The sequence below is a fragment of the Dermacentor silvarum genome, chromosome 5 (genome assembly GCF_013339745.2).
Source record: "Dermacentor silvarum isolate Dsil-2018 chromosome 5, BIME_Dsil_1.4, whole genome shotgun sequence".
Classification (NCBI taxonomy): Eukaryota; Metazoa; Arthropoda; class Arachnida; order Ixodida; family Ixodidae; genus Dermacentor; species Dermacentor silvarum.
In genome coordinates this window covers 178308321-178317327 of record NC_051158.1, presented here as the reverse complement: position 1 = coordinate 178317327, position 9007 = coordinate 178308321, and positions in this window count along the sequence as shown.

Here is a 9007-nt window from a genome sequence, read left to right as displayed (position 1 = left end):
TATATATATATATTGTAATGGTTTCTGACTGCACAACACATGTAAATGTACACCGTTTGTTCTAGGGAGCTTAAGCAGCATGTTAATTAACCAAATATTGCTACTGTCCATAAAATTGATGTCTGCCTAACTACAATGCGTTTGAACACCTGAAGTATTCTTAGGATCCCAAATGAGAACATTTTTGCGCTCATTTATACACTAGGAGAGATCACACTGCTGGTTCCACAAGCAAACGCATGAAAGACATGAATTTCATTATTACAACTGATGCATAATTTTTCTGCACGACCGCGATGCACCGCTCCACTACTGCAAAAATAAATGCCCTGAGGTAAACTAAGCTTAACCGCAAGAACACTTGGAACCAACAAGTACAAAATAGAGGTTAATTATTATGCGTGAAATTGTTTAATACATTAACTTCAGTACTTTCACTTTAGTTTACCAAAGTGTTAATCGGTTTTGTGGACTAAAGAAGTTGCCGGCGGACTCGAAGAAAAACAAAAACATTGATAAGGCTACTCAGTCGCCCAAGGCCACGGCTACAATGAGATGAAAAACGTGCTGCCCGTTCCGATGTCGCTCTCTTTCGTGATTGTGTGTATAACGACGGTCTCGCAACTACAGGTTTATTTCAGACACGGGAACGTAGGGTCCCGACTACCCATATGCAATGCAGGATTTAGTTCATTAACTTGTCTCCGCCTGTGAATTAACGAGTCGAATATTAAATAACGATTCAAACAGCAATGTTAAACGACTCACCGGTATTGTCATCCTCAGTCGCAGCAGAATCCGGCACCCGTTTCGATGAATACTTGTTCCGCATGGTTCACGGCCAAAACCTAGCATTCGGGGTTACATCTCAGCTCGCAAACACGTCACTTCACCCCAAGTTAAACAACGCGAGGTGTCGAAGCGTAATAAAGTGGTTTTAGCACAAATAAGCAACCAGCATAAGTATACCGACCATTGAATCCGTGCTTGCCGTGTCCCGAAAATACCGGTAAAAATTTTAAATCCAGGTGAGAGGTCACGTGGGAGGTCGATGATTATGAACGTTATTTTTCGTCTATAATGAAAAAAAAACAATAGTGTTACTACTCAAAAGTAGGATGTATAATTAGTAATAATAAATATGCACTCTTTCTCATAAAATAACACTTCGATAAGCGTGGGAGTAAGTTTGTAGGTTGAAATTGCGCTTACTACAGCGCCTCTAGAGGGAGACGACGGAACTCACCGGGACAATATTTTTGAAAACGAACTAGGCTTGGTTTATTAGCCGTGCCCGCGCGGTCGATTTTTTCGCCCTCTGTGGTCATTTGTTGAACTTGAGAGTGTGAGAGCCCTGACGGAACGGCTCAACGCCGTTGTCGACAATGTTAAGGGCCGTTTATAGTCCGACGTAACGTGAGCGCGCGCGCGCATGCTACGTCACGTTGGCGAAAACGACCCCCTCTATGGTCGAGGGCACCGGCGCAGCCAACGTAACCAGCAGCTTCCGACGCGCCCCGACGGGCCCGGTGCTGAATTGGCTCCTGAACTACAATGCATTTCGCGCGAGGAAATAAAGGCGCCCACGCCACTTGGCCGACGGTCGCAGACAGGGCCGGTATTTTGTAGCGATGCCTTATTACTTATTCTATACTAGTCTTATCATCCACCGTTCATGGCCGGCTGATCCCGTTGATAACGCGAGCGGACCGTCGCTCTGACTACTGACAAAGCGCGATAAGCGCGAAAAGGCATTACCGGAAAGGCATCGATACAAGATACCGGCCTAGTCTTTCAAAGCGGCGCGCCGCCTTGGGATCGTTCTGCACAAGCTCCGAAGATAACAGCCGACGGCGCGCGCGTCGGAGTGTAGAGGAGATAGCGTTTCGGCTGGTGCAGCGCAACCCAACGTTTATAAACGTTGGCGCAACTGGCGTAGCGTGACTGGCCGCAAACGACGCTGGCCCGCGCGCCTATGGGGCTCTTGCCTTGCCCAGGGGGCGCTGCAAAAATGGTGCTAATAAAGCCCCTGTATTTATAAAAGTAGCGCCATCCACTTCCCTCCTCCTCCGTTCCACTATCGCGCTCGGCGCGACCAGCGCGATCGAGGCGCGATATCGACAGTGGCGCCGCCTGCGTCGGGCCTGCCGTGGCAGACGACAGCTAACGCGCTACCAGAGGAAATCCGAGGAAAACTTCGATCGCGCCCTGCGGAGACGTTTTTGAGGCGCGATTTTGCTTCGTCAGTCAGTAACTGGTCTTAATAATGCCGTTTTGGAAGTAGCAACGCGACGATGCGAGACAGCGCAAATATCAAGTGTGCAGCAAGCGTTTGCGCACGCCGGATGGTAAACAAAAAAAGCCTTTTGCCCTCGCCTTGTCGGTTGCGGCAACTTAAGGCGCAGCAGCATGCCATCACAACGAAGTTCTTGTCCCTAACACGTTTGATCTGTTTGTGCGTACAGCACTTTCGTCGCACAGGCCCGAGAATGGCAGTCGGAGCGCGCTGGAAAGAAAAAAATATACAAAAGCGCGACGCGAACTTCCACGTGACACGGATTGGCCAATGGGGGAGCGGAGGAGGCTGGGGCGACAGGAGGCGGCTAAGAGAGGGCGAGGAGGAAGCGCCGGGGTGAGCGCGGTGGCGGCAAGATCTAAGAATGGCGCTACTTTTATAAATATAGGGGTTTTAGGTGCTAAATAGGGTGCCTCGATGCCCAGCGCCGCCGTCCAGGGTGGAGACAACCCCGCTGGCGCCGCCATATTGAGTCACACGAGCTGAGACTCAGCTACGCTTGCGTTCATAAATAGTGTTACTCGCGGCGCACTTCCAAGTGCTTTGCCTTGATGAGGATTTTTTATCGGTATCGCATCTGCACATCTTTATAACCAATAGCCGTTAACTCGTCGAAGGTCCAAGACGTAAATGTATGGCGCCGGGAACATGCCCCAAGTTGCCTAATTCAATTTTCATTTCACATGCCGTGTTTATGTTTTAAATACGCACTATTTTTTTGCGCTTCGATGCTTGGTATATAAGGTTTGCGACCCCCTATGTGTGGAAGTTTTTCTTTTTCGATGTTGTATTTTGGTTTACACGTCACGCCTCCTTTACCGTAGCCAGCCACTCGCGCACGGCGGTTAGTTTCCCTTGCGTTGCGCGTGCTCTTCGCGTTCGTTGCAATTATTTGACAATATCTACGCGCAATTTCGCTTTTTTTTTTGTGCCCACAAAACTGTGTGCTGACAGGATTAAGCTGGTGTAAAAATAACTGCGATGTGAAAATAAGGTTTAGTTAGTGCTGTAGAGAAACATGTAACGTAACTTGTCTGGGTCAATCTTGCGTAGTACACACAAGAAACCAAACGATGCACAAAATACATTTACTGATAATGTCTAGTACAATCAATCATGAAAGAGATATGTACATGAAAAACTATATGTACTGTGTGGCGCCTGAAGCTTATCTTGAAAGACGAGATTTAAAAAAAATTCGCAAGTTAGGCTCGACACACAATTCGGGATAGTGAGAATTTTTTTTTAATTTATTCATTTCAGGGGGGGGGGGCGGGGTTCAAGTGAGTACATCAACCTATTACACACAATATAAATCGAAAACAAGAATGCAAACAAGAAAACGCAACCGCGGGTAATATTAATCAAGATATCCAGCCAGAATACATCAGCTACCATCAAATACGTCGCATCAGCCAAACACATCGATGGCGAGTACAGGACATTTTATAAATAACCATTACAACACTGATAACTACATTGAAAAAATAAACAACACTGCATACATATCGCGTACAAAAACCGTAAATGTAACTAAGACAGTCAAATACAGATTAGCAATGTTTTTCACTTCGAAAATATAGTCCATGATGATGTAGGCTGTTGACTTTAACAGACGGCGCCCATCCTGTCGATTTCCCTCGTACTGGTCCTCTTCAAAGTGTTTCTAAGTACAAGTAAAACAACAAAAGTGATTATTGATATGAAAAGTTGCCTTGTAAGTACAGAGAACCCATTACAGTGCTTAAAAATAAGATTTCGCAGCAGTAATGCTGTATTACCTCGCTTCACACGTTTCGAAGAAATGCACAGGCTACAACAGACACCATGCCAGAAAGCGCCGAAACAGTTTGGTCTCATGAAGCCCCTTAACTCTACTACACCTGGGCATACCGTGCACAGGCATTTAAAGACCGTCACAGTACCCACTACGACAGGGAATGAGCACGAATGACCATCGGCTTACGAGCACCACGCTACAAATATATTCGTCTAAAAAATCAGCTATATAACGTAACAACCTGAGATCCGCAAGATATCTGCTGAGAATAGAGAAAATCACAATGCTTCGCTTGCCACGTACACAACAGCCGCTCTCCCCAGAAGAAGCACTGCGTTCTTTAGTCCCAAATGACCAGTAGCGAAAAAAGAAACTCAGGGGAAAAAAAGAAACAAGAGACACACGATGTGTGCTTCCCGTGAAAAAGTAAAATAGGTGGTTTACATGACGATTTGTAGCTAATGTAAGGCTATTTCGCGGCGAAGCATTTTCGTCAGTTCTTAAAATAAGGGTACTACTCGCATAGACTGCACTGATCAAAACGGCAAAAGCCTATGCGACGCGCGCTCGCAAACCATAGGCTACTCAGCATCGGTGCAGTGCTTAGTTCGTGAGCGAACGTAGGTACGTGAGCGAGGATCAGAGAATACTTTCTTATTTATGAAAAACACGATGCGATAGTCTAAACTTTCTTGACACTTACCTCGCAAATGACGGAGCTATCCGTTGCCTTCCAGTGATACCGCTTTACTTGGGCTTCCCATCTCTTCCTTCGCTCTGGGTCCCGGGGGAAGCGTAAACAATGAAGCCCTTTACGCGTCGATCCGGTGCACTTGGGAACACAACAGCCCGTCATGTCGACTCGATGCACTTGACAAGCTTGTCATTCATGCGGCTGAACACTGTCCAGCAAGTAGAAGCGTCAGCGAAGCATCCGCGCGCACTGTGTCTCGAACTAAGCTTCGGCACCAAGCACTCGCAACCGCTCGCTGTGACTCAAGATGGCGTCGCAGCGAGAAAGCGGCGGCGCGGGTGCGGTCAAAGGATAACACCACCCTGAACGGCGGCGCTGGCATCGAGGCACCCTAGAGCTTGTTATTCTTTCCAGTGACTCTAGAGCACGGTTAGTGTGTACTAGAACACTCTAAGCACGGTGTACTCTAGAGCTTGTTAAAACCCCTTGATGTTAGAAAGTAGCGACAGGCTTTGATCTACGCCGCAACACCCTCGCCGGCGCGGTCAACCTCCTCTTTTTCTCCCCCTCTTTCACGGAGGCGGCGTATCCGCCACGCTGAATGGCTGCGGCGCACGATACTACCCCATCAGGTGACCCTGACGTCACGAAAACGGCGCGAAACTTTCTTTCGCGCGCCTTCAGTTTCTCCCGCCCGCCATGCGCTGTCCAAGTGGTGGTCTCTCTGCCGCTCCGAAGGTGCGTTTCCTTGTTTTCCCGTCTTTCCGTAAGAATCTGAGCTTCGTTCTATGTGGAAATGCCTTGCTACTGCGCGTTTCAATGCAGCAGCAGGTCGGAGAAAGGGCTAGCATTATTTATATTTCCCGCTGAGAACGGAATGTCGTTGGCCGGTTCCGTGGCTCCATAACATCGGGAGAAAGGATTTCGCGCCGTGTATGCACGTCGTTCTTTGCGAGGTGAATCTTACAGCTTTCCTTATATTCGTAGGTGAAGTTGCATGGATATTTTAATACTGTTTGCACAGCCGGACTCTTTGTTCAGTCAATACAGAGCACCTATAACTGTGCATATAGTTTTTTTTTTTCTAAGTGAGTCGCTTAACTTTTTCGTTGACTCTTCGTGCAGTAACAAAGCTTTTTTTGTGTTCCCGCGCGTGCGTTTGTTTTCAAATGTATGTAATTTATAAGTTAATGGCTGCAACTCCTATTCTGTAATGTTGTGTGCGTGCGTGTGTGTGTGTGTGTGTGTGTGTGTGTGTGTGTGTGTGTGTGTGTGTGTGTGTGTGTGTGTGTGTGTGTGTGTGTGTGTGTGTGTGTGTGTGTGTGTGTGTGTGTGTGTGTGTGTGTGTGTGTGTGTGTGTGTGTGTGTGTGTGTGTGTGTGTGTATGCGTGTGTGCAGGTGTGTATGTATGTGTGTACGCGCGTCCACGTATGTGTATGTATGTGTCTGTGTGTGCGCGTGTCTGTGTTTGTGCGCGCCGAGGAGAAATACTTTGTATTTAACGTGGTACTTTTTTTTTAACCACCCATCGGTCCGGTCCGCAACCTTCAGTGCCGCCTAGGTCATGTAGTTCAGTGCCGTCAGATACGAAATACTGATAGCGATTTTCATCGTGCGAAAAATCGTGAATAAGTATTATTTTGTTGAATTAAACCAAACAATTATCTTCTTTCCTGCACATGTATATATATATATATATATATATATATACATACATATTGTGAAACACCGGCCGATGCGATGCCTTTATTTCCGAGCAGCCACCCGAGTCAGAGACGAAGCACCGCACGAGACAAAAGATGATGATGAGTCGTATGTACAAATGACGACGACGATATGCACAAAATGCGCTCACACTAACTTCATCCCCCTTCAGGAAAGCGATCAGCCAGACCGCAAGCTAGAAAGGGTAGGTACGGCGAATATAGGGTTTCAGGCGAAATACGTGAACGATTTCCGTAGTGCGGCGGCGGCGGTCAGTAGCTGAGCTGACAGGAGTGACGCGGTAGTTAACGGCCGAAGTTCTTTGCAAAACGGCGCGTAGGGGCCGAGATATCTGTGGAGAAACCTTTCACAGAGGCCCGGTGCACGAACAGGTGTTCACAAAAGAACTTCGTCGCCTGGGCGGAACGAAGCAACGCGACACGTCGCATCATAGCAAATTTTTCTTTTGTCCTGAATGATAGCGGTGTTGGCGCGGGCAATTTCACGGCAGCGGGCGATGCGAGCAGCAAATTCTTCAGGAAGAGACGCGGATGGAGCAGCAGGTGCTGAAAGGAGTGTAATGTCCAGGACGAAAGACGGCGCACGACCGTACACAAGGAAGAAGGGACTGTAATTGGTTGTACGTTGGACGGCAGTATTATACGCAAACGTCACAAAAGGTAGGATGGTGTTCCAGTTGGTGTGATCGGGTCGAACATACATTGACATCATGTTAGACAAAGTTCAATGAAAACGCTCCGTAAGACCATTTGTTTGCGGATGGTACGATGATGTGGTCTTATGGGTAGTGTCAGAGGCCTGGAGGACTTCACGAAGGACATGCGATAGGAACGTCTTGCCACGGTCACTCAGGAGCACACGAGGTGCGCCGTGGCGCAAAACGATACCGTGCACGAACGAAAAACTCGGTGACTTCTGAGGCAGTACCAGAGCGAAGAGCAGCTGTCTCAGCGTACCGCGTTAGATGATTCACTGCGGTAACGATCCAGCGGTGACCAGCGGGCGTGAGTGGGAGGGGTCCGTACAAGTCTATGCCCACAATTTCGAAGGGGATGGACGGGCATGGTAGAGGCTGCAGAGGACCAGCTGGAAGGGATGTCGAGCGTTTTCTGTGTTGGCATGACGCGCAGGAGCCAACGTATTTGGTGACAGAGATGGAAAGGCCCGGCCAGAAACAATCCGTTTCGATGCGGTAGTAGGTCCTAAGAAAGCCCAAGTGGCCAGACCTCGCGCCGTCGTGAAATGCTTCTAATACTTGGAGTCAAAGTGAGCGAGGTATGACTGGTACCCACCGGTTACCGGAAGGAAGGTAGATTAATGAAAATAACGCTCCACCCTGAAGCTTAAAACGTGAAAGTTGTCGTCTTAAGCGACTGTTGGGGGGTCGTGCCAAGCCAGTAAGTCGGTCGATCAGCGTTCGGCAGTATGGGTCAGTAAGCTGGAGTGAGACGAGGTCAGTAGACGGAAGAAAGTCAACTGAGGCAACCGCCTGTCCCGGGCTACTGGACGTGTGCTGAGACGTGTGGCTAGATGGTGACGTGCAGACCGAAGGTGAAGCATGGGCGTTTGGAGACAGCGGGCAGCGTGACAAAGCATCGGCATCTTGATGTTGTTTGCCGGACCTATACGTGACAGAGAAGTCATATTCCTGCAAGCGCAGTACCCAACGGCCGAGGCGTCCAGACAAGTTTTTCAGGGACGCCAACCAACAGAGAGCATGATGGTCGGTCACAATTGTGAAATGGCGGCCGTAGAGATAGGGTCGAAATTTTTGTATTGACCACACGATGGCGAGGCATTCCTGTTCTGTAATTGTGTAATTGCGCTGAGCAGGAGAAAGAGTACGACTTGCATAAGCCACGACTTGCTCTTCAGACTTCTGATTCCGCTGCAGCAGGACAGCGCCAATTCCATGCCCACTGGCATCAGTGTGTAGAATAGTAGGAGCGGTTGCATCGAAATGACGGAGCACGGGCCCTGACATGAGAAGTCATTTGAGGGTCTGGAAGGCGGCTTCACAGTCGTCCGACCACACAAAGGACGCGCTCGAAGTCAGAAGTTTGTGTACAGGAGCGGCGATGGTGGCGAAGTCACGGACAAAGCGGCGGAAGTAGGACGCTAGTCGAAGAAAGCTGCGGAGTTCTTTAAGTGTGGTTGGTGGCGGAAATTGCAGCACTGCAGCTATTTTATCGGGATCAGGCTGGTGCCATGCTTATTGACGACATGTCCCAATACTTTAATGCTTCGGCTTGCAAAGAGGCACTTTTTAGTATTTAGTTGGAGACCAGCCTTTGCTAGACACGTCAGAACTTGGTCTAGACGTTGTAGGTGCTGGGAGAAACTCGACGAAAAGATGACAATTTCGTCCAAGTAACAAACGCATGTCTTCCATTATAAGTCACGGAGTACTGTATCATACGTTCAAACGTAGCTGGTGCATTGCACAGCCCAAAAGGCATCACGTTAAACTCGAAAAGGCCATCAGGTGTAGCAAACGCAGTCTTTTCTTTAT